This window comes from Ursus americanus, chromosome 4, assembly GCF_024610735.1.
Source record: "Ursus americanus isolate L20-20 chromosome 4, mUrsAme1.1.p, whole genome shotgun sequence".
Taxonomy (NCBI): Eukaryota; Metazoa; Chordata; class Mammalia; order Carnivora; family Ursidae; genus Ursus; species Ursus americanus.
This window is the reverse complement of record NC_142130.1, coordinates 86,218,229-86,231,063: the sequence shown is the minus strand read 5'-3', so window position 1 is coordinate 86,231,063 and position 12,835 is coordinate 86,218,229. Positions and strand designations below refer to the sequence as shown.

General features: G+C 40.5%; 1 long non-coding RNA gene across 1 annotated transcript; it reads left to right on the top strand.

Moving 5' to 3' along the window:
• The first annotated feature begins 736 nt into the window (after window positions 1-736).
• LOC123784375 (uncharacterized) lies at window positions 737-5,923 on the top strand. The gene is made up of 4 exons (XR_006777436.2): window positions 737-828; window positions 2,702-2,912; window positions 3,439-3,531; window positions 5,678-5,923. It is a non-coding gene; the product is annotated as an uncharacterized LOC123784375 (long non-coding RNA).
• Window positions 5,924-12,835: the final 6,912 nt, after the last annotated feature.

The window sequence follows — 12,835 nt, the reverse complement described above, 5'->3', positions numbered from 1 at the left end:
TTTTTAATACTTATGTTAACTCTCCTTTGGTCTTGTGCAAAATCATATTGGATCCTGAAGCAAAAGGAAAAAAAAAATTAGTAACACCAATCCTGCGTTTATTAAGCTTGTGATATTCTATCATGAACTTATTTTTACCACTTTTTATTTTTTTAAATACTGCATTAAACATGTTATTCATTTTATTGCTGAGTTTCTGGCTCCCCCTCACCTTTGGGCCTGCTCTTCAGGAATGGATGTCTGGGTGAATTGTGGCTTCCAGGGATCGGGCCCTGCTCCCTCTCGAGAGAACACTGCCGAGTATACCCAAGAAATTTCTTTCTACCCCAGCTTTTAACATAAACCGCTTTTCTAGAACAGAACTCTGAAGTCTTTTCATTTGACAAATAAATATGTCCACGTGCCACGGCCTCCCTTTCTGTGTTAAGATTAGACAGGACACCCTCCCTCATTCACTGCAAGGCTGACCTCCAGAAGTTCTGGTGTCTGAACTCAGGAATCTGGAAAACTCAGCAGTCAGCTGAAAGATTTCTTCATACGTCCCTCCACAGGGCACCAGGGCATATGGTAGGTACAAATTAAACCCAGTAGTAACCTGGATAGCTAATTATTCCCTGAGGCAAATATGTGGATCAAGCATGCTGATAACTCTGGGTTATGTACTTAAACCCTTTGCTATTAATTTGATGAAATATATATAGAGAAAAGCTTCATCATTTTAATAACCCTCAGAAAGGTGACTCTTGGATAAATAAAGTCCTGTGGTATGATGACACAACACGGATTTTGGAGTCAGAAAGAGAAGAGTTTGTATCTTGCATCAATCAGGTATCAAATGTGTGACTCTGAGAAAAGTTCTTAACCTCTCTGAATCTGAAACTCTGAACGAGTTATGAAGATAATGTTCTTTCCCTTTGAGGCGGGGTATACAGGTAAAGAGCTCATGGCATATCTCAGAGCTTAAGAAATGACAGTTATGGGGCGCCTGGGTGGCACAGTGGTTAAGCGTCTGCCTTCGGCTCAGGGCATGATCCCAGCGTTATGGGATCGAGCCCCACATCAGGCTCCTCCGTAATGAGCCTGCTTCTTTCTCTCCCACTCCCCCTGCTTGTGTTCCCTCTCTCGTTGGCTCTCTCTCTCTCTGTCAAATAAATAAATTAAAAAAAATTAAAAAAAAATGACAGTTATGACATAACGGAGTTTTTGACCTAGAAAAGATATTGTTGATTTAAGCATCAAAGCTTCTTAAAAGTGTAACCTTTTAGATAAAAGTCCTTAAAAACTTATTACACATTCACTTTCCTCCTTACCTAGAATAGACTGAGTTTGCTTTATCTCCATGCTCCAAGGCTGGTAATAAGCACAGCTGCTCTTGCACTCTGATGAAATGCCCCAGGACCTATTGATTCATGAAGGCCAACTTGTCCTTGTGAACATCGCTTAAGATGTCAGTGTGCTTATCTGCTTTTTCTGCTCTTTGGCCTTCTCCCTCGCTGTCACAAGTCTGCTGTCACTTGTCCTTGCTACCCCCGTTTGCCTCTTTTTACTTGTGAGTCCTGACTTGTGGTAGGTTTGTAAACCAGATGGCTAACTTAATACAATTGTGGCCACATAACAAGCATTACTAGGCCATGAGTCAGGACCAAAGGGATGCCTTATGGGGGTGCATGCATTTTCTGGTATCTATTTTGCAAGGAGTTTGCTTCCTGGCTGGGTCCTGAATAGATAAAGCTGTCAGGTATCTGGATGTGGGAGGGGGGAGTAGAATATAACATCTCATGTTGTTTCGAATGGACGGAAGGGTTCCAGTGAGGTGCGTGGCTGCTTCGGAAGAGCGGGGACTCTGCTCTGTGTGACCTGCCATCCATCACGATGCCCAGCATCTTCTGTATGCATGATAGCTGCTAAATAAATACTTTCTGCCTTAGAGTAGTTTTAGTACACTTGTCTAAAAAAAGGAAGTGCCCTCAAATCATATTCATAGAGGGTTTCAAAAAGCATAAATGTTTGAAAGGGACTTACTTCGTTTTTTGAAAAATTTAACAATGATTTAAGAGAAACCCTGTTTGGGAAATGTGTTTATGGGGACAGAGATGCCAGCTCTTAACCACGTTTGTCCCTAACTGTACTGATTGATATGGAACTGGCCCAGGCAAAAGATGTTTTCAACTAGAACCACATGGAGGCCAGATATCCTGGCCTTTAATTACTTTCTCTATGTATGGTTAGAGGTGGGTGAAAGTGAACTCTTGAGCTGTCTTGGAATTCAGGTGACATTCTGTGCCTATGTACACGTTTAGAGAAACTCCTACCCCTAGAAGAGATACATGTCCATGAATGTTCCCAAATGGAGATTACATAAATGTCCATCAATAGTGACATGGGTAAATCAGGGTACATTCACCCGATGGCATGCCATCTAGGTTTGAATATTCCATACAACATGATCGACTTGCAAAATAGAATATTGAGAAGTCACAGGAGAGCCTTCGCCATGCTTGCTTTTATGTAAAGCAAATAGGCAGATGGAGCTGTGTTTTCCCGCAGGCGTCCTCACTGGGATTAAGCTGTATTGAGAAGCCAGGGTTGGATCCGTCAGTGTAGCCTCTACTCTCCTGCAGCCACCAAAAATCTCAAGACTTCTGTGGCTCGAAATAAGCTTTACCTCTCTGTTCTCACTTTGTTAGTGTCTTCATTTTAGGGTCCACGCTGATGGAGCAGCCACGGTATAGACCATTGCCTGAGGCAGACAGAGAAGGAGAAGGCGGAGAAGCATATGCTGACCTTCAAAGCTTCTCCTCAAACACTTCTGACCACACTTCATTTGCCAAAAAAGTGCTATGGCCAAGCCAAACTTCTACTGCCTGGGCCAGAACTTCTAAAGTGGCCAGAAGGAGAGAGCCAGAATAATGGTGAGCAAATCTGATGACTACCAAAGGGATAATTTACCTAAAAATCAACATACTTTTGAGAGCTTAGAAGGGAAATGCAATTTGGGAGGGCCTTCTGATGTAACTTGATGCTCTCTTTCTTGATCTGGTTGGTGAGTTTATAAAAATGAGGATTTTTTAAACTGTACATAAATTTTTTCTTATATTCCTTATTTCTATGCCATATTTCATAATAAAAGATAAAATAAACTGTAAAAGAAGAACTCTTTAAGATATATAGATATTATATATGGTAATGTAGTTATAGAAAGTATTTGAAAGTATTTAAGAGATATTGTCGACTCAGAGAGAGGGAGGAGGTATTGGGAGATGAAATGGAAAATTTTGCATTTCGTGTCATACTTGTCTGTTTAAATCTCTTTCTTATGGTGCATGGGGTTTGCTTATACAATGAAAAACTAATTTCAAAAAAAAATGAAAAAAGTCAAGACATAGGATAAAAATATGTTCTTGGTCTCTGTGCGAGACATGTGTGCTTGGTCCCCAGCTCCAGGTGTGACCTGTGCTGGAAGAAGAGGAGAGGAGGCACTGAAAGTGTTTCTCAAGATGAAGAGGAAGGAGAGGACAGTCCTCACAGGGGGTGAGTGGATACAAGTCAGCCACAACAACAACGGGAAGGGGCATGGATGTGATTCGGCTCCAAGCCGCCCCAGAGTGTGGACCTCTGAAGACCCATCCCTGGGGGTCACTGTCCAACAGTTCAGAGCCTTGCAAGACCACAGGAAGCTGAAGCTGAAGGCCTCGGTCAATTTGTGAGGATGGGCATCTGAAAGGACAGTCCCCTCTTGGCTCTGGTAGATCTGAACTGCGTCAACGAGAAATTTCCGTACAGCTGGAGGAGCAGTGGCTCTAGTATGCTTATAATTAGAAGTTAATTTGCATAAAAGTAGCATCAGATCTTTGTTCTTGGTGGTTGTGTAAATCTGTTAGGAGGGAAATTAAAAACAAAACCTTCATTTAGACATTGAAATTCAAGCCCAAGTTGTGGAGAGCGTGACATTTGAATGATCCTTCAAGGTCTGCGTAGGGTTTTTTTTTAGAGAAATGGGGCGAGCAGAGTGTGCTAGTCAAGAAAATGTGGTGACATGTATGTGGGTTGTATGACAGGGACAGGGACTCCACTGTGGCTGCCTTCAGGGGGCCTGGGGAGGAGTAGAGAAAGAAGGGGGGCTTGGGTCCCTGTGTTAGTTTCCTGCGGCTTATGTAACATGGCCACAAACTCATTGGTTTCAGACAATAGAAGCTTCCTTTCTCATGATCCTAGAGGCCAGACGTGCCATCTCAGTTTATCAGGCTGAGATCAAGTTGTCTGCAGGGCCATGCTCCCTCTGGAGGGTCTAGGAGAGAATCCGTTCCTTGTCTCTTCCAGCTTTTGGTGGCCGCCAACATTCCTGTGTCTCAAAGGGGCTTCCCGCCTGTGTCTCTATCCCTCCAAACTCTGCCTGTCTTCACGCTGCCTCTCCTCTCCGTGCCCTGTCTCCCTCTGCAGCCCCTTTAGAAGGACACTTGTGGCGGCATCTAGAGCCCAACTGGATAATCTCTCCATGTCGAAACCCTCAGTTTAATCACACATCTGCAAAGATCTTTTTTCCTTATGATGTGACATTTATAGGTTCCAGGCTTTAGGACCTTGGGGTGCCGTGGGACCATTATTCAGCCTACTAGAATCCAGATTATGAAAGTGAGCCCCTTAGCTTTCTGTGCGGAGAAAATGAGGATTTGGACAGTGCAAGGATTTATGACAATTATTATAACGTCATGTGGTAAATAAATCCTTCGGCATCCACCTTGGACGAGTACTTTTTATTGGCTTATTGTGCCGGCCTTGTGTCTTTGTGCAACAATGGGTATGTGTCCCTTGGACCCTGTAACCCCTTCAAGTTTTATTTGATAGCTCCTGGTACTATTATCATTTCTTTAGAAAACAGGGTGGGGGACATTCGTTTTAGACTCACTTGGGAGTCAGCTGGTGCTGACATTTAGACGTAAGGGCACAAATCTTTTCTGAGTTCAGTTTCCTTGTAAGTGAGCATAAAGCATATTTATTTAGAATTATAATTGCATTCGTCGGCAGAACCACACGATGCTGGGGAGATCCTGGTGTACATATTCCATTTATTTCTGTCCCAGATGGGATCAGTAGTGCAGATCACAAATAAAAAAAAGAAGCAGTTTTAGCTAACTGTATTAGTATGGAAAGAGAGTTAAGTGTTGAAAAAGAGACTAGAACAATTGTTTGTAAGCAGAAGCAAGTGATGTGTTTCTCATTGCGGTCAATTTTTGATTCAGGAAAAAGTTGCTGCCTCTTCCACTATTGTTTCTGATGCCTCAATCTTCATCCCTTCTGGAAATAATTTTGTTTATCTCTCAGTTGAAAGTCTTCTTTCAGCTCCTAAAATACTATTGTTGGCAGTATTTTGTGTGTGTGTGGGGGGGATTAATAGGGCAGAAATGAAATTGGTTCTTGTTTTCAGTGTTTCCTTGGTTATACTGGTTAAAAGTGCATTCCTTTTTTAAAATTTTTTTATTTTTTTTATTTTTGTGACTTAGGCTTGCTTATTTTACTTTATTCTTTATTATGTGCTGAATGCTTTATGATACTGTATGCTTATTTATACTCTATTCTTTCAAAAACCAGGGATGTACTGTATGGTGACTAACACAATATAATAAAAAATATTATTATAATAAAAAAAAATAAAAGTGCATTCCTTTTGCATTTTCAGGGCTTTCAAAGTGCACACTAAAGATTCCAGACGAGACATTGCCAGTCAATAGCACAGACGTTGCTCTCAGGTAGCCCATGAGTGAGTGAGTGAAGATAAGACCCCGTGGGATGCCATGTGGAGAAAAGGCCAACGGAGTGGAATGGACAGCCCTCGTAAAAATGACCGAGTCCCAGAAGATGTTGCATGCAGCAAAAATATAAAATTAAAAAATGCTTCTAAATCATGGGAAAATAATTTTATAAATCTGCAATGGGAAAGAATACATTTTTATTGTGTTACCCAGTTTACAAGTTTCTTTCATATATGTATATGTAGTAATCTGAATGTATACATTCATCTGAGTCTTCAAACAGTTTGGTGAGACAAGGTAGAACCCAGTGTTCTTTTCATTACATGACACTGCTGTGATGGCTGACAAAACCTGTCTCAAAGGCTTAGCACTGTGTCACAGACACACACACACACACACACACACACACACACACACACTACCTTCGCATTTGTTGTTTAAATGCCTTTTCTAAAATAAAGATTTTCTTTCTTTCTTTCTTTCTTTCTTTCTTTCTTTCTTTCTTTCTTTCTTTCTTTTTCTTTCTTTCTTTCTTTCTTTCTTTCTTTCTTTCTTTCTTTCTTTCTTTCTTTTCTTCTTCTTCTTCTTCTTCTTCTTCTTCTTCTTCTTCTTCTTTTCTTTCTTTCTTTCTTTCTTTCTTTCTTTCTTTCTTTCTTTCTTTCTTTCTTTCTTTCTTTCTTTCTTTCTTTCTCTGACAAAGAGAGGGAGTACACACGCAGGGAGGCCAGCAGAGGGAGAGGGAGAAGCAGGCTCCCCACTGATCAGGGAGCCCAACATGGGGCTTGATCCCAGAACCCTGGGATCATGACCTGCCCTGAAAGCAGACACTTAGCTGACTGAACCGCCCAGGGGCCCTGTTGTTTCGATGCTTTGACTGGAATGTACAACTTGCCCCAGTAAGGATGGCATGTTGTAACAGGAAAATGATCTTTGTTCCTTAATCCAAAAAGATATCGGGGCAACGTTGCATCACACGATAAAGAAAAGGAATACTTTCTTCCTCTGGATAAGTACCCCTCAAGCATTACCTGGGATGCTTACTAAACATGAGGACTTTTCTTTCTCATCCCAGACCTCTGAAGCCGATGGTAGTTGAGCACACTATTTTGAGTGGTGCTGTCCTTGACTATCTTGCTCTTTGGTTGATATATATATATTTCTTCCCTGTTATCTATGATGTCCGTTGGAGACACCGATGTTGCTATGGCAGCAATCAATTGCAGACTTATTTTGCTGTGGGCATCCATCCCATAACTCCTTCGTGTTTAGCTAGTGATAGGAGAAGCAATTATAGTATGAGCTAAAAGACCTGTCGAGTGTGCTGGGTTATGCCCTAGACATCTATGTGGGAGCACCCCCCAGAACACCAGCTCCTGAGTTCATTTCTTGGGTGCATTCCAGGTAGAGGGTGGAGGTCAGGCTTTGATGGGAGGCACAGAGAAGAGGGAATCTCAGGGAGACTCTGGTAGTTATCTGGGGACTGAGGTCCATTTTGGTTCCTATGTGTGCTTCTTGTAAGCAGTGTCTTTTTAGGTGTAAGCGATAAAGTTTCTTTTGCTTATGTGATTTATGTCTGGGATTATCATTTTTTTCTCTTAGCTGTTCTGCTACTATCTCCACTTCAGATTACCCCCCAGCTCTTACCTCTGCTCTGCCTTATTAACCAAACGCTATTTTCCACAAGTTTCTGCTCTTTGCATGAGAGCAAGTTTTGGGATCAACCACAAAGAAGGGAAAAATGGTTGGCCTAAGCCAACCAAGGAGGACCCAGGCAAGGTCATGTGACATCATTCTGGCCAGTGCCACACAAAGGGAAGTCTGTGGAGGGGGTTTCTGGAGAAATGTTTTCTTCATTCTCAAAAACAGATGTTCATGAAGAAGCAGATATTTTCTGCTGCTGACATTTTTGTTCCTGCATGTGATGCTTGGAACTATGGCAGCCATCTTGGGATAATAAAGGGAACTAACCTGAGGAGACTGTGCTAAGTGTGACTGAGAGGAAATGTAGAAGGAACCCTGGGTTCTTGTCAAGCTCATGGGGCTGCCTGGTTGACTAAGCCTACAACCTCATCATCTTCGGACCTCTTGTCATATGAAAATCAATTCTGATTCATGATCTGGGTTGGAAAGAATATGGCACCTACTCACATTTGAACTTAATGGACATGGCTCAGAAGTTTGAGGAGACAACTTGTACTTTATTATTATTTTTTAATTTATTTAAATTCAATTAGCCAACATATGATACATCATTAGTTTTTGATGTAGTGTTTAACGATCCATTAGTTGCATATAACACCCAGTGCTCATCACATCACTTGCCCTCCTTAATGCCCATCACCCAGTCACCCCATCACCCCACCCACCTCTCTTTCCACAACCCTCAGTTTGTTTCCCGGAGTCTAGAGTCTCTCATGGTTTGTCTCCCTTTCTTATTTCTTCCTATTCAGTTTTCCCTCCCTTCCCCTATGATCCTCTGTACTATTTCTTATATTCCACATATGAGTGAAACCATATAATAATTGTCTTTCTCTGATCGACTTATTTCACTTACTATAAAACCCTCCAGTTCCATCCAGGCCGATGTCAATGGTAGGTATTCATCCTTTCTGATGGCTGAGTAATATTCCATTGTATGTATAAACCACATCTTCTTTATCCATTCCTTCCACAGTTCGGCTATTGTGGACATTGCTGTTATGAACATTGGGGTGCATGTGCCTCTTCTTTTCACTACATCTGTATCTTTGGGGTAAATACTTAGTAGTGCAATTACTAGATCATAGGGTAGCTCTATTTTTAACTTTTTGAGGAACCTCCATACTGTTTTCCAAAGTGGTTGTACTAGCTTGCATTCCCACCAACAGTGTAAGAGGGTTCCCCCTTCTCCACATCCTCGCCAACATTTGTTGTTTCCTGTCTTGTCAATTTTAGCCATTCTAACTGGTGTAAGGTGGTATCTCATTGTGGTTTTGATTTGTATTTCCCTGATGACAAGAGAATGGAGATTTCAGAGCAGTATTTTCAAAAATTTAATGTGTTTTTGAATCTCAGAAACTTGTTAAAGCACAGATCTGATTGAAGAGTTCTGGGCTAGGACCATAAATTCTACATTTCTTGTGTGGTCCCAGCAGATACCATTGCTGCCAGCCTACAGAGCATGATTCCAAACATCGGAGGCTAAAAACTCATACAACTCAACTTTCCTCTTACCAGGGTACCTTTTGGGTCAGGCCACAAAACCTTGAGCCAACTACTATTCTGGAACCCCCTGCCTTTTTTCTTTGGTAAAAAGTTTGAGATTGAGTTCTTTAGGATACAATACTGTGGAAATGCTATTTGACTCAGAGAAAAGAAATCTGAGAAGTTTCATTTTGATTTTACGTGATCTTGTATCTGTGACAGAGACAAACTTCTCACCTCCTAAAAGGAGAAAGATTTTTTTAAAAGTCACATTCTTTTCCTTCTATGCATTGAATGCAATAGGAAATGAGTGAGCACACACCAGCAATTGAGTGTAAATGTTTAGACAGCCATAGCAAACCTAGAATAATGGATGTTTCACTCTAAGAAAATATGTTGTCATTTAAACTCAGGGATTAATGCCACCATCAGTCCCTAGAAGCAGCGTCCTTTCTGAGTAGTGGTGAAAGAATGACACAGAGTCATTTAGTATGAAATCTGACTCGTCTCATAGAAGTTAGGAGGGCATTGGACTGGTCAAGTGTGCAGATGCTGCTGTTAAGGAAAGTGAAACTTATGTGTCTATATGAATCTTAAAAGTGTGACTTTAGTTTCAGGAACATTATGGTTCAACTAAATTATATCCCTTCACTTATTCATTAATTCATTGAACAAATATTGAGAATTTTCTATGTGCCAGATGCTGTGCTGGGTGTTATATAAGAAGATATAAACAGATAAGTTCTCTAATCTTGAGGAATTCAAACACAAACAGTGAGAAAGGCTGACATGGAGGTATGTTATAGTAAGTTATAGTGAAAGAAGCATTCAAGGCTGCTGTACAGATGTTTGAGCTGTGACTTGGAAATGATTAGAACATGGCAGTCAGGCTAGGGTAAGAAGAAGGTTATGGGAAGTCATTGTAGAAAGAGAGAAAATGGTGTGCAATGGTATACAGGCACGAAGAAGCTGTGACCAGGCAATAGAAAGTAAAGAATGAGGAAATGAGAAATTTACATGAAACTCATGCATGTATTGTTTCTGTCGTTCCTATAATATGACACCCAGAAAAATAAGTTTAGTGATAGAAGTCTTAAAATTATATTTGAAATTAGCAGATTGGCACATGGGATGTTCATTGAATGTATTGTACAAACTCTTCTGGGGCAGACAGGAATTGGGAACTATGGGATCGGTTGGTATAAGGCAATTTGAAGAGGTAGAACCTTCTGGAGAGTATTTGCTTCATCTGAGGGCACTCAGTGGAAATGAAAATTAAACTGTCTTTCCATCCCACACCACACAGCACATCTGTGTCAGGATTCGGCCCATACATCACTTATGTTTTCATTCCTCTTTTGGCTTAATATTATTTTTAAAAAGGAGGAATATTCTGAAATTAATTCCTATTTTGTTTGAGGCTAAAAGCATTAGGCTGTTTCAAGGAGAACTTGGGGGGCCTATTTTGGACTGTGATCTAGAGATAAAAGTTGGAGTCTAGAGATAAAAGTTTGGAGTCTAGAGATAAAAGTTGAGCGATCAGAAATCTTAGAACTATGTTGGATTCAGCAGATTGGCAGATGGTGTCATGGCTGCAACTGGGCTCTTCAGAATTTAAGTGAATATTCTTATCCTCTACTTGCTTTGACATAAATTTAATAACCAGACTCTCATCACCAGAGTCACTTGGTAAAGCAACATCCGGCTTCTGTCGCAGATGTTTTAGCATTCCCCCAGGTAATATGCAGGATTTTATAATTCTGGGTGACTGTCCTGCTGATGCCCGTATGGAGAAGGGACCCAAATGCCAAAGGGGTCTAAATCCTTCAGTGCATTTGAGCAGTGTTAGGGAGAGATCATATGGAAAACGTAAGAATGGACCTCCTAGGAAACAGTCTTTGGATTAGGAGACACCTACAGTGTTAAATAGGTGATGGGGATTAAGGAGAGCATGGGTGGTGATGAGCACCAGGTGTTGTATGGAAGTGTTGGATCGCTGTATTGTACACCTGAAACTAAATTACCCTATCCCTAACCAGAGTTTAAGTAAAAACTTAAAAAAAAGGGCACCTACAATGGCAATGTGATCTATTCATTCCACCACTTGCTACCCTCAGTCATGTGTCCTTAGAATCTGGGAGAAATTCCAGTACATTTTACATGTACTGGAAAAAATAATTTTTTTCTTTCTTATAAACTTTGTTAAAAGCATTGGAATACAGTTGTATCTGATCTCCTGTGCAGTTGTAGGCTCTAGGGTATTAATCAAGTCCAGTAGGTTTTCACTATCCAAACCAGTCTTTGTTTTCTCTAAAGTTATCCCAGAAACCCATAGGGCCAAGAGCCACAAAAAGAGGATCCAAGCACTGCTATAGAGTAGGGTTGCCAGATTTAGCAAATAAAAATATGAGAGAGCCCGTTAAATTTGAATTCCAGAAAAATAATAATTTTTTAGCATAAGTAGTTTCTACATATTGCCTAAAACCCCGCTAGACATCGGGTCTTTGATTCCCCATGACATTCTTGTGTTCTACAGAGTTCTACTAAAGAAATTGTACCAGAAAGCCATTTGGAAATTGACTTTCACCTAATATGGGAATTAGCTATCAAGAGGTTCCTGGAATTATAATTACCCATTGTAAACCAGAGGGCTTTCCATCATTCATGTTCATAGGAGGAATAAACCTTTTATGCTACAGAGGGGCCTTTATGAAGGAGAGTTGACCTGACTCGTAGAAAGTGTAGGAGTCAGTAATTAGGATGGTTTTTATGACCTCCTTTCTCAGGAAAGAAGAGCAGTTGACAATTTGGCTTCTGATCCCCATTTACAAAAGATGTCAGAAGCTACTGTTTTGGGGTTTATAGCATTAACAATTTTGTAGGATTTCCAGAATCTTTGTGATTTCCCATCTCTTTTATTTTAGTAATCTCTGTCTGATTTCCCAGAGTAACTGGCAGTGAAACCCTTAAAAAGATTAAAGAGTGGTTTTCTGGTCCAGGAAGCACAGTGAAGCAGATAAACTAAAATTTTGCTACCACAATGCTCAGAAGTGTGGGGTAACATCTAATGCACATTATTTTAAATGCATAGCTCAGAAAAGCAAGAAAATAAAGTCTCATGTGTTGGAAACTAAGCCAGAAGGAAAACCAGAGCAAAAAGCATGTGAGTGCTGTGGCTGACCGAGCTGGGGCTGTCAGTCTTGATGTTACAACATGGATTTTAACACTTGTGAGGTGAAAGGGGATGAGTGTTGTCCTTTTGTGAGGTGGGTCTTGGAACTTACACAACTGCATTAAGGTTGGACACTTAAGTGACCCACCTGTGGACTAGGAAATTATTGCCCACTGGGACAAGCGAAACACAAGGCATTTTTCCTGTTTGCTGGGCTTTTGGTAAGAATTCAGAACTGTAGATGTCAGTCTGCATCGTTTTGGGGTTTGAATTTTATAACCGGTGTAGTCGAGACTTCAATTCTTCCACTCTAAAAGTGAGCAAAACAGATTTTGGTGGACATTTAAGCAATCTCCTCTGCATTATTCTTTTACATTTTAATAATTTCAGAGTGTGGAAGGCCATTTTTATGTAAGTTGCAAAACCCTTAGGCCATAAAGAGAATTGATTAATTTAGCCTCATAAATATAAAAAAATTATTATCTGGCAAAATCACCATGAATGAAGTCAAAAGATATGACTAATCTTGGAAAAATACAACTCATTTATCAAAGAAGGACTTAACTCCCAAATGTACAAAGATGGCCTGAATAAAAATAAAAGAACTATGTCTATGTATTCTTCTAAGAGTTTTATACTTTTAGTTCTTACATTTAGGTCTTTGATAATTTTTGAGTTCATTTTTGTATGTAGCGTGAGGTTGGGTTCCAACTTTATTCTTCTGCACGTG